A 13,533-nucleotide genomic window follows, 5' to 3' on the forward strand; every position below is an offset into this window, starting at 1 on the left:
ACATAGTAGCAGCTTACAAAATAAGTATACCTTGTAGTACGTATCGTACATAAAACGTAATATGCGATGCGCCCCTACTTCGTAAGCATTTCCCCACATATTTTCATTCGTTTTAGCATGTACAGCACCACGCACTCAGGACGCGATTTCGTAATCTCGATTGCTGGTGATGTTGCAAGTGCTAATTCCGTCCGGAGAATCTGTCTCGAGTAAGGTCTCAATATGACAATGGCCGACAGACGTGCATGGCACAGGTGAAATTTCCTGGTCGGAATCTGGAGGTCCTTTTTGTCCCATCCTGGTGTGCCTAGCAACCGCTTTTCTGACGATACGGGGACCAGGCTGTACTGGTCGATTAGAATGCCCTCAGATGGATACATCACGCACTGGTCCCATCACTGATACAGCAGGCCCTCTGACCTGGGCATCTGATACAGGATCGATACAGGGACACGTCACTGACGTAAAAGGACCTCTTACCGGCACCGGGAGTCCGGTGTCTATTTGGCACCGAGACACCAATTCAGCCATCGGCCCCTGCAGCCTGGTGAAACCGTGCGGAGGGCACCCCATTCGGCACCGCGACCTCTGACTGGCACAGGTCACTGTCTCATTGTGTGTGTAAGCCGTTGTAATATTATTTCTCACGTCCCATGTCATTGTCAGAAGTGTTCTGACCAGGGAAATATATTGTTAGCGAGCAAACGGGCCGTCGCTGCCAGCGCGGCGGCGGCGGCTCCGCGAGGGTGTGAGCGGCCGCTCTGCCGATTGATTCCCACCATCTGGTGCCCATGAACTCACGTGGGTTTATGGGCACACGCGGGCGGGGACGCACGGTCCCTGCCGAGCAGTCCACGTTCAGACTCCGCCGGCGCGGCTCGACGCGAGCCGCGACAGCGTTTACGACGACGACGACGACTTCGGAGTGTGCGACGCCGCCCTTTCAACCCCTCTCTCACCTTTGCTTTGCAACTCTTTGGCTAATAGAGACTCTTTCCTTTCAATGTCTCATGTCGATGGTCCTCCGGAAAACTAACGAATTCTTTCACACGAACATATATTTTTTGACATTTGAGGTTCCACTTCTGTCCCAGTTCAGCAAATGTGAGTATGGCTAACTTTCGGCTTATTGTCAACACCGGGCCCCTTGTTTGACCCTGTGAGCCCCTAAACAGCTCAGTGGCCTGATAAATGCACAATCTTTTGGACTAACATTTCCAGGCCCGGCCCTGCCCCGACTTGGGAAAGAGGCCCTGGGGCCAAGGCCGCCGCGGGACCGATTTTTCGGCATTGCATATTGACCAAGGTCCCTTTATCGCCTGGCCTACCATTCCGACCCTTCGAGCAAACCCTTGATCGTCGTTCCCTCGGTGCTCCAAGGGCTCCTCACGACCTTCGGAACTCAAGGACCTAAGGTTAGTCACGTGACCCTGCCCCACCGACCGTGATGCCCTTGGTTTCTCGTGAAAATAAAAAAATGAGGCAACTTTCTGTGCCTTCTAAAATGTGACGCCACTTCAATTTAAAGCGCTTGGAGGCTTTCATGGTGCCTCTCTAGAAGTGGGTACCTCCCTAAAATGACTGCATTTCGAAGACAAACGAATAAATAGAAGGATGCCGTGCTTTGTGCGATTTTCGTTTTTGCCACGAAGAGTTAGTTTTTCAAGTTGTGATGAAAGCAGACATCATGCGCATCAATGCGACATGACGTTTGTGGTAGTTCCTAAATAAACGAATTAATACCAAGGTATTGCGGTTTGTGTTAACTTTACCATCGACGTTAATTTCAAGTTTGACCAAGAATGAGAAAGACAGGCGTCCTGAGTATCGATACGATACTCCGTTGTTTTCGGGTAAATGCCAGAGCGCCGCGTTTTGGTCCTTGATTTTGACCCCGGTAGTAAGTTTTCTGTCAAGTTCAATAACATGCATGATGAGCACCTCCATGACACGCATTTTGTGACATCTCTTAATTTAACAGGGAAATGCGAGGGCATCGCGTTTTATATTTGTTGGACATTTCACCTAGATACATGCGTTCTCTGAAGTGTGACCAAATCAGAATTCCCAAGCATTGATATGATACGGTTTTTTGTTTTATTACTAAAGCAAGGAACAAATGTTTTGGTACCACGTTTAGAGCGACCTTGAAGTTTTTACCTCGGGAGTTAGTTCTTTTTAAATGTAGCGACACTACGAACACATTCAACACACGATTTGCGTTGTGTTTCTTTGATAAACAAAACAAACACATATGATTCTGCGTTTGTGTAACCATAGCCTTTGACCATATAAGATTATTTTTTAGGTGTAACAAGAGTAGACAGCACAAGCACCAGCACGATACCAATTTGGTCACATTTTTTGGGCACGCAAACAAGTGCCAGGGTGCGAAACTGTCTGTCAACTCGGTCTTTGACCTTGAGAGTTACTTCTCTAACCAAAACTTAAATAGGAATGGGGAGCATCAGTATGTCGCGATTTTTTTGCCTTGTTTCTCAATAAACGAATAAACGCCGGGTACGGCGTTTTGTGGCCTTGACCTTCAATCCTGATGTGTTTGTTTTTTGTGTTTTTTGCTTTTGTTGCTTTTTTCCGTTTTTGCTTGTGCGTTTTTTTCGTTTTGTGTGTTTTTGTTTTTGATTTTTCACGTTTTTGCATGTTTTTTTTTTCAAGTGAGACGCAAGAAGACTTAATGAGTATCAATATTTTGAGTTTTTGATACATGCCTAGCTTCTACGGTTTGCGTGGCCTTGACCTTTAACACTCAGAGTAATCCTCTCCAAGTCTGACAAAGGCAGACATCGCAAACATCCTAACTACATGACTTATGACATATTTCTTCAGTACACGAATAAATACAAATGCGCCGTGTATGGTGTGAACTGTACCTTTGACTTTGTTAATTAGTTTTTTCAATGTCAGGAGCGTGGAAATCACATGCAGCATAATTATGCCCATTTTGTATTGTTTTTTTTTTAGATAAATCAACATATGTAAAGGACGTGTGTTTTGTGTGACCAAGGCTTTACATCTTCGGATTTTGTTTTTCCAAGTGTACCAAACTGGACATCGCAGGTGTCTTTGTGATGCTCACTTTGTTCTATCTATTTGCCAAAAATGTCAAACGATCGGGACTCTTGACCTCAAAAGTTTGTTCAGATATGTGATGAAAGCAGAGACCATCGGCATCAATGTGATGTGGCATTTAACGCATGTCTGTGGTAAAAAATAAACCCTGTTATGTGTCAAGCTAAGTTTTTAGATTAAAATATATTTTTGCGTGTGTGAGAAAACCAGGCATCACGAGCACCAACATGATGCCCGTTTATGTGTTGCTGCAGTAAACGAATAAATGCTAAATTACCACCTTTGGTGACCTTGGCCTTTGATCTTGATTTCTTATTCGTGTGAAAAATAGACATCACAAGCATTATCAAAATACCCAGTTGTTTAAATTACTCTGCTCAACATGCGTCCAGATGGCCTGTTAAATACCCACCGCTCGGTTGAGTGGTAGCTTGAGTCTCCCATTGAAACTAAAAAAGTAAAAAGCTACAGATGTCAAATTCACAGGGTATGTTGGGTTCAAGATGACCCACTTGTGTCAAAATTTGAGGTTCCTAGGTTAAAAAGGGTCAAACAAGGTCAAATTCCAGATTGGTGCGTAAAGAAGTCCAGACTGTCTCATGCAACCTAGATGTCTGAAGTCTGAGCGAAGGTCACTGGTGATTTTTCAAGGTCAATGACCCTGTTTGGCGTGTCGAAGGTCATGATGACCGAAATTAGACAAGACTGATTTTTTGTTTGCATTTGAATAAGCGTCGAGGATTACGCTAGGTAGTGTGGTATGTGTGTGGGGGGGGGGGGGGGGAGTTCTTGGGTGGTGTGCGTGCGCTGCGCCGCTGCTGGGCCGCCGCTGGATGTTTGTGTGCCGTCGGCCGCTATTGTCACGCCTCCACACAAGAGCGAACTTACACTGAGGAGCCCATTGGTCAGCATACGAGCCAGATGATGTTAGAGCACGACTCGGCACGTTGTGACTTCGGTACACCCTACATCAACGCCCACTCATGTGAGCCACATAGCTAGGATGCAGTGGTTGAACGGGACATTGGCGGGATGGTAGGTCCGGTGAGGCACCATGAACGTCTGCCTCCCCGTATATGGCTGTGCGCCCTTAGCCACGATACTCCACCTCCGCCTTTTCAGCCGATGATGATCCCACGTAGCCGGCGAATTACATTGGCGAGGGCCCACTGAATAAAAACCATGGGAGCCCCCCTCGGCCTTACCTTACCCACGCAGACTCCACGCGTTCGGTGCCCCCACCATACACACTCCGAGCATCCACATCCGCTGGCGCCTACGTCACCCCACTCACTCTTGGCTGGTACATGGATGGGACTCCTCTTCCCCCCACCCCCGCCTTTTATGCGGCGCCTTGGCATTCTAATTGGACGTCTGCGCGAGTCATTGTCAAACAAGATTTGAATTTGCTTGTCACATTGCAAACATTCAATAAAGCCACGTTTAAGCCCCATTTAGAAGATGCAATGTTGATTCATCAGCTCGGCACCGACGCAGCTGCTGAGCCGACATCAGGTGTCCGGAGCTGCACGGCGACTCGTTCCCTCGCCTGACCTCCAGGGTGACGGCTCCCTGTTCGGACGACGCCTACCGCGGTCCGTCCACGGTGGGCGGCCCTTCATTCATTCGGCCACGCCCGCTACTCGCAGCTTTCCGTGACCGCGCACGCGCCTTAGGCAGCGCCTCGTCCAGCACAAAGGAGCCGTCTCCGGCACTTCTGCGCCCTCGCCTCTCGCCTGCCGGGGCGAGCTTCGCAAGGCACTGCGCCACAGCGTGTCCCTCAGAGGCCTGGAGGTGGACAGTGCGTCCGATGGGACGGTGGAGCCCCTCCGCACACGACGAGCGCCTGGCGTGACCTGCGTTCACGGCTTACGGTCTCCTCCGCCGCTGCGCTCTGAAGACGCGGCCTGACCGGCCTGTCCGGCGACCCGGTTCCTTGTCGCCCTTCCCTGTGAGCGTCGATGGCGGATCTCTATCCGTCCCGATCATCCTGCCATCAAGAGCTCATAAGGCCTGGTGTGCACCACGTCGGAAGAGAACAGGCTGTGCCCTGTTCTCTCCCATGGTGTGACATACCAACGGACAGATCCAGCAGCCGTCGTGCATAATCCGGCATCGCACGCGGTTCCCACTGGTCCTTGGCCAAACAATGACCTATGTCTCTTCATGCCGTCACGTCTGAGGTCAAGTGAGGGTCAACGAAACAAGTCAAACCGTTTCTCAGTTCAAAAAAGAGCGGAACCGTGCTTTCGAGTCGCGTTCCCACAAGCGCATGTCTGCCTAAAAGCAGGACCGCGGTCGTCTGGCTACTCAACCCTGCCGTCGTCGAGCCGTGCTGTTCGGGCGCGTTCCGAGCCTTCAGTTATCATCCTCCATCATCCTTCAGTTACGTTCTCTTCGATCGATCTTCGGGGGAGGACGGCATGTTGCGAATCGGACGTGAGGGGACTGACTGACTGACAAGGGGACAGGGGGAAGGGGGACTGACAGGGGGGCAGGGGGGACAGGGGGACTGACAGCCCCCGGGGGTTGACCCCGTGGATCTCAAAGCAAATGCCCCGCTTAGACAAGGCAATCAGCAACAACAACAACGACGACAACAGAACCAAAAAACGCGCGCACGAATGCCATGTTAAGTCAGTCGATAACTCGGGGCCGGACAAGCGGCAAAGTGGAGGGAGAAGACAAAGCGCGCCGATCAAACCACTGCAGGTGCGCGGGACAGGGTTCGGCAAGGGGTCCGGTCACCTGAGCAATCGGGAAAAGATTTAAGGGAACGACAATAGTCTAACCGCCCAGGTAGGCAACAGAATGACGCCACAGCAAAAGGAAAACCTTCATGGATATGCCGGCGTCGCCCGTTCGCCGCGCCTGGCCGCGGCGCAGGACGGACGAGGGCTATGACGAGCCAGTGCGCCTCCACGTGGTCGCCTCCAATGAAAAAAAAAACAAACAAGACGGCCTCGGAGCGTGCTTACGAGCGAGCCGTCGCGCCGAAGCGCTCTTCATGGGCCTTAAACACTACGCCCACCCACGCTGGGCGCGAGCGCCCTGTCACCGCCTAACCGAATGCCTTTCAGCCTTGCTTCCATGCTGAACAATCCGAAACGCAGACTGCCACCTGCATTAACAAAAATCACTAAGGCATAAGCGAACCCCGTGAGACGTCACACGCCCCCCCCCCCCCCTGTTTGCCTAATCATGAGAGTACACCCGGGACACATTGCCCGGCCGGGTGGGTCGCATGGCCAGTGCCCCTCCCCCCCTCCCCCATTCCCTTCCCTTACTACACGAGAGTGAATAGGTGGCCGAGGCCCGCGCCCGCCCGGTGGGGCAGGCTCAGGGGACACGGCAATGCCAGCTGTCCATGGCCCGGTAAGGATTGAGACAACAGCCTGTGTACTCAGACGTGTCTGTTGTCGCCGGTGTCCCGTTGTCCGCGAGGCCATATTTCGCTGTCTGTTTACCACCACCGCTTCTCCTCTGCGCTCCTCATTCCTCGGGACTCCCCAGGAGACTCCACTCTCCTCCAGCTCCTCCTCGGGACCCCCCTCCAACGCCTCCTCGGGACCCCCTCCAGCTCCCCCTCGGGACCCCCTCCAACGCCTCCTCGGGACCCCCTCCGACACTCCTCGGGACCCCCTCCGACACTCCTCGGGACCCCCTCCAACGCCTCCTCGGGACCCCCTCCGACACTCCTCGTAGGCCTCCCGCACCATCCGAAATTTTCCGTGATTTTTTTCGAACTAAGTCGGCCCGCCCTCGCTTTTGCGCAAGGACCAATACTTTTGCCACAGAGCCCCTGTGATGCCGGGCCAGCTCGTGTTGCTTCCACGGCACGGCGCCTAACATGCCCCTGGGCCAAATCTCGGGCGTGGCGTTGCCGGCGACGACGCAAGGTCTGCCTGCTCTCGTTTCGGGCGGGCCCTGCGCGCCTCGCTCTAGCCCCGTTCCCACGTGGCGAGGGGCTTCTGGTGTCAGCTGGGTTGACGGCGGCGTCGGCGCGCCGGGGTTCACGGGGAAGAGCGGCTCATGTCTTCATGTCAGACAAACATGCCTGCACGCATAATGCTTCGCTGGTGATCTGGCTTTTCGAGTCCATTCATCTTGATCGGCCGGCGGAGAACAGGCGTTCGCCTGTTCTAGAGTTAAATGATAGTCCATTTGGGTAGAAGAGGCCACCGTCCTAGCTGTTCCGGAGGCAAAACGGCGGCTTACCCCACCTGGCTGGACGACACAGACGCTGCTCTCCCCAGCAGGTCCGGTCGACGATGCGGGCCCATCGGCCGGAGTGGTTCGGGCTGGTCTGCATTTAGCTCTCTGGCTTCGCTCGGCCTAATGGTCGCGTTTGGCTATATGGGGTGGGGGGGGGGGGGGGGGAGGGGATTTCTGGGCATGGCCGGCTTGCTCGCCGTGCCCCACTCTCCGCTGGGAAAGCCCCAACGATCCTGGACGGGTGGCGTGCAAGTGGGAAGTAGGAGATGGTGTGCCTGCGATGCTCCTAAAAAACATAACGTTGACCTGGGTTCTTTAGGTCAGTGCCTTATTCTGACCTTTAAGAAGTTCATGAAAGATCCATAATACGGTTTCATTTATCAATAAATTCACGATGAGCACCAGGCACTTCTTCATACAGCAAGCTCTAGAGTTAAAAAAAGTCCAGATTAGTTTTGAACGTAGTCTGACATTTAAACCTGACCCAAGGTCCACTGCATTTGTTGATTTAATTGACCCAGTGACAATATATTAACCAGTTGACCAATTGACCAGTTGAATATAGATATCTCCATCAGATGGCTCTCTGTATTTAAAAGCTTGGCACTCTCCTCTGCATTTAAAAGTGGATCACTTCGACTTCAATCACCTCTGTCTCCTTGACCTAACTCACCCGGACCTGGATGTAACTCAAAGAACTACGTAAGGACGAAACACATCTGACTGGACCGCGCGCGACTCATGTAACAGGTCAAGTGCAAGGCCTTAGAATAATTTCGGTCAAGTACTAAGGTCAAAAAGGTCAAGTAAATGAGGTATAAGTCGCTGAAGTAAACAGCGAAATGCAAGAACTGTCTCCCATTTAAAAAATAATAATTGTGCTCATGTATATCTGGTGTTGAGTCCGTTCAATGCCTACCTTCGAACCATTTGATTGAGGGAGATCAGCCTCTTAGTAAGGTACGGAGGGTGGGGTTAAAGTTCTGTTCAACTACGCACCAAAATTTGATTATGTGAATAAGAAATCACAGAGCACAAGACTTTGAGTTCTTGGCATTACGTTGCCAAATCAGCAGCGGTGTTCAAACACTGCGGGAGCACACCGTGCGTAAAGCCGCGGATAAACACCTCCACGTAGCCACAATCTGCGACCAGGAGTGCAGCCAAGAGGGGGAGGGGAGGGGGTGGTCCCTCCCCTCCATAGGTCCGCGTTTTTCATCATGGATGCCTTCTGCAGGAAGTTAAGAACCGGCCTGACGAGCGCTAGCCGAGCTTCGACGCCCCCCCCCCCCTCCCCTACAATAGTATCCTGGTGGCGGGACTTGCCCCAGACGCTAGACACTGATAAGGCAGCAGGGTGCGAGGGCCGTTAAAGCCCCAGCTTCTATCCCATTCCCGGCGACGGTGGCGGCGCGGCTGGATAGCAGGAGAGAGAACTCAGGTAACGTGACAACTGCGGATGTGACGTCTGTTCGCTTGCTTGGCGATGACTGAGAACTAGCATATGCGTATACGACTGTACATCAGGCATTTGTGATATAATGATGACATGATAGCGCCACGTTTAACGGCATCAAGTTGTTCGCTAAGGCTGTGCACTTTCTTCTGCTGTCGTTGCAATCGTGAACACAATCTAGAAACACCATGACAAGCCATTACACCATTACAACACCACTCCATTTACATTACATTACAACACCATTACAAGCCATTGACGAATGAGTAGCAGATGACCTAAGTGTGAGGACATGCAATGAGCGCATGTACTCCTATCAGGTGTGGGAAATGCAGCATGCGGCGGGCAAAGGGACGAGATAATCCTATGAGCACAAATAACACACTAGCAAGCATATTGGCACAACAACTTTGACGAAAATGAAAATCACGAATCGGAAGTGCAGCGACGATGAAACAGATGCTGTGCGCTTCTAACCTTTCAACGATTCGTTCAGGGCGCCATCATGTTGGACGTCCTTAAGCCGGTAACCTCACTGAAGCTGTCGACAAAGCCTCGCGGAGAAGGCGCTGTGTTCAAGCTACACTACCGCGCCACCTTCGTCTTCATCATGGGCTGCTGCATTCTGGTGACGGCCACACAGTACATCGGAGACCCGATCGAGTGTTTGCCCGACAAGGACTCGATCCCGCAGAAGGTCATCGACACCTACTGCTACATCACGTCCACCTACACACTGCCCAAGTACTACAACATGAAGGTTGGCGTAGAGGTGCCTCATTGGGGCCTGGGGCCTGAGATGGCCGAGGACGAGAAGGTCTACCACAACTACTACATCTGGGTGCCCTACATGCTGTTCATACAGGCCATCAGCTTTTACGTGCCGCATTGGATCTGGAAGGCGATCCAGACGGATAAGGTGTACACGATCCTGATGGGGCTGGGACAATCGGTCGTTGGACGAGGCGGAGAAGAAGGACAAGGAAAATCTGCTCGTCAAGTACCTAGCACTGCACCTCCATACGCACAACGTATGGGCGGTTAAGTACATAGTATGCGAGATACTCAACTTTGTAAACGTGTTGGTGCAGATCAGCATCACCAACGCCTTCCTGGGGGCGAGTTCACCAACTACGGTCCCAAGGTGGCGAGCTTCCTCTGGCAGGACCCCGAGGACCGCACGGACCCCATGTACGAGGTGAGAGGCAGGCAGCGCCGACTCCGTGTCGAACTGATCAGCCACCATTCACTTCCAAACCGACACAGTCCAAAGGCATACCCATTTTGGATATTGCTCCCCCAGCGGTTATTTGGATCGGGTCGTCAGAAACGTAAAGAACGTTCTCTCCCCTGAAGAAAGCTTTTACTCTATAAACCCCACACCTTCTCCGGTCTGATATCAGGCGCATGTTGCATCATGGTACACTGACTCGACAAGGCCATGTACTGGCGACAGCCCGCTGCGGCACCCAGCAACTTTGCACCGGACCTCGGGCTCTCTCGCCGCCGCAGCCTGACCCTGACGCGCCCCCTGCCGCCAGGTCTTCCCACGCGTTACCAAATGCAAGTTCTGGAAGTACGGTCCCTCAGGTACGGTCCAGAAGCCGACGCACTGTGCGTGTTGGCGCTCAACATCATCAACGAGAAAATCTACGTCATCCTGTGGTTCGGCTCATTCTCTCGGTCATCAGCGCGTGAGTAGCCTGGTGCCCACTAGCTTAGCCCTCGTCCGCCTTGCCGGTTCGCCACCTTCGTAGGTGGTAGTGGGTAGAGCCGCCTGCCAGGTCTATATCTTAATGACCTCCTTCAGGAAACAAAACCTAGAGCGTCCTAAATCCATACGCTAAGGTAAAAATCTGCGGCCCCGTCCCACCGACGCACTTGCCTCGGGGCGGCAGTTACACGGTTATAGATAACCAGAACATTATTCACTGAACATCCAAATACAAGTCTGCGCCATTGCCGTTCAAGAGCATCAGCATGACTGTGACAAACGTTGTGCCACTGGTAAACCTCTTCGCAAGCAGGAGGACAGGCATTTCGGCTCATTGGAACAGCGGTACACTCATGCACAATGCTGGGAGTGACGTTGTTTGACGCCCGACTGTCGCAAACCAGTCGCGTGGCTTCATTTTCAGTCCGTTCTTCCGCGTTTAAAAACAAACTCACGATCGAAACTTTATTGAGAAGGCTACCGTTACGTCGACAATTCTGAGGATTTAGTGGTGCCCCTTCATTTCGTCATCCCTGGGTGCTATTCGTGGAACGAACACCACTCGTAACACGTTGATGTCGGCAGTTCAGCAGAAAGCCAATTCATCATTTCTTCTTATCCTTTGAAGCCTTTCGTCATGTGGAATGGAGGATACCGATAGTGTAGTGGTTAATCTGCGCCTTTGGGAAATCACAGGTGCGGGGTCCGACTCGCGGCACCCGCCCTTGTTACAGGGGCGAGAAGCAGACGACGTCATATGACTCGAAAGCTGAGTGCGTCGGAAAGCCCCAGTGACATATGTATATCGAAAGGGTTTTGTAAACGCGGCCGAAGGTCTGAAGTAACATCACGGGCGGGACTTAATAATAGGGAATAGGAGCCTCTTTATACAATTGGCATTACACAGCCAGTCGGGAAATCTTGAGCCACGATGACGTCATAATGGAACGATGAGAAACCACGATGACTGCATAGTTCAAAAGTCAGCTCTCGGGGCTTGTCAAGAGAAAGCCAGACGTCATTTCCGCCCCGTGAAGCTCAGTCATATTGTGCGGATTGTCGCGTCTGACTCAATGCCTGCTGTAACAAGAATTAGCAACCGAGCCTCGTGTCTTGTTACCTTTGCTTTGCTACCCCTCCCCATCCCGGATGTTTATCACGTTCCACGGAGTCTCGTTTGCAAGGCACCGTTTGGCTGCCAGTGTGAGCAAATGTGACGTCACTAGATTAGTTCTGCCACATTTGCTATTGGTTCAACATCCGGCTTCCAGCTATGTCAACTCACATGCACCTCGTGCAGCCTTGAAGGACCGGTGTGCTGCAAATGGCACCCTTAGTTGCTAAGGTAGCTGGAAATTGGCGGTCGTTGAAGAACCATCATTGTTCTTCCTCCCCTCTGCATCTCAAATTAGGACAAGTCTGCTGCGACAACAATTACCACGCACGTCTTAATGGTAGCCCCGCTTGACGTTATTTCCTATTTCTTTGTTCCAAAATGTTTTCAAATATAACTTGAGGTAAAGAGAACGTGCTAATCGAAGCTTCTTGCGTGTGCCCTGAACCTACCTCAATCTGTGCCGGATGGATCGGCGGTAATTTGCATCCGCCCATTCAGCAAACAGGACCCCGGAAGGCTTTTGTGAGGTGCACGGTGACGTCATCCCTGTGGCTGCATTACTACCTTCTTTCAACTTTCAATCACTGTTTTACAGCACTCTTTCACCTGATGTTTTACTCAAGTCGCCCGGTACCAACAAAACTCTTGACCTGTTCCTTGAATGCTTAGTAGATCAGAACTACGTAAGTTGTTCTTCTGGTATGATTTTTATAAATGCATGTTGCCGAAATATCAACCCAACTATGTTTCCGTTCTCCTGGTTTTCTCCGAGGAAAAGGCTAATACCACTGTGTGATCAGAAGAAATCAGGATGGATTAGGGAAGCCGAAGGAAAAATGGGGGATCAGGATAAGAATCAGGACGCATCTCGAATGTTCAAAACGAGAGCTCACCGCACCTTACCTCACCTCACCGCTCCTTTGGCGAGCCAAAAGTGAGGAAGGCCCGTTTTCGATTTAAAAGCTTTCGTGGCTTTTTACAAGGTCAGCGATCTCCAGCCGTGCCACTTGTGCCTCGCACGCGGGACACTTGGGGCTTCTCAAGTCTAGGCTAACGTTCTCTCAGCGAATCTTCCGGTGTTGTGCCGTACTCGCGTGGAACTGTGTACCGACTGCGGTCATGAGATCCAGACCATCGGTCAATTTAAGAACTGTCTTAGGAGCACAGGGGTGTCACGTAGCTTCATAACTTGTGTGCTGGGCTGCTTATGCTGGTTTGGTATATAATCTAACACGTCCAATGTGTCACTAATGTCATTGGTGTAAAACTGGTGTATAAATATATCTATATTACTCCACCCTCTTCATTACCTCTCGTTGTCCGAATCCGTAATAGCCATATTATGGAAATATCAAACGCGATGCAAGCAGCTTCCGTGCCGGCAGCACTTGCGATCTCTGAAATGCAGTTTGTACTGCCCACCCTTTACAAGAGCTGGAATGCGATGACAGCTATTTCCCAATAGTAGCGTTACATGACCCAGTTTTCAGGAAAGCAGGTCGGGTCCTACGAATGCCCAGCCTTCCACTGAATGCAATTAGAACGCTCCTTCGGTAGGGTTATGGAGACGCATCTCCGTGTCTCCGCATCACGGAGACACGCGTCTCCTGCAATCTCACAAGGTCCTTACGAGCACTACGAATTCATTCATGTTACGCAAAGAGTACATGGAGGAAAATTGTTAGAAATAGGTCCAACGCAAAGTGCCTAGAAACACAACAAAACCACCTGATCTAGTCCCGCCAAACCTCATTGCAATGGAAAAAAGCAGAACTCCTTTGCATTTCAAAAGTAAATGACACGGCGTTAAGTACTGCTTAAATCTGAAGCATTATTTCCTGATGACATCACTGGTGTATGAAGATGCCGGTTCAGAAAAAGTGTTCATTTTGAATGTCCTCTGGTAGCGTGCCGAGTGATAAACTGAGCTATATATTGGTG

General features: G+C 51.3%; 1 pseudogene; it reads left to right on the plus strand.

Moving 5' to 3' along the window:
- The first annotated feature begins 8,702 nt into the window (after positions 1-8,702).
- Positions 8,703-11,270, plus strand: LOC119113544 (innexin inx2-like; annotated as a pseudogene).
- Positions 11,271-13,533: the final 2,263 nt, after the last annotated feature.

Source organism: Pollicipes pollicipes, unplaced genomic scaffold, assembly GCF_011947565.3.
Source record: "Pollicipes pollicipes isolate AB1234 unplaced genomic scaffold, Ppol_2.1 Scaffold_7262;HRSCAF=8765_pilon_pilon_pilon, whole genome shotgun sequence".
Classification (NCBI taxonomy): domain Eukaryota; kingdom Metazoa; phylum Arthropoda; class Thecostraca; order Pollicipedomorpha; family Pollicipedidae; genus Pollicipes; species Pollicipes pollicipes.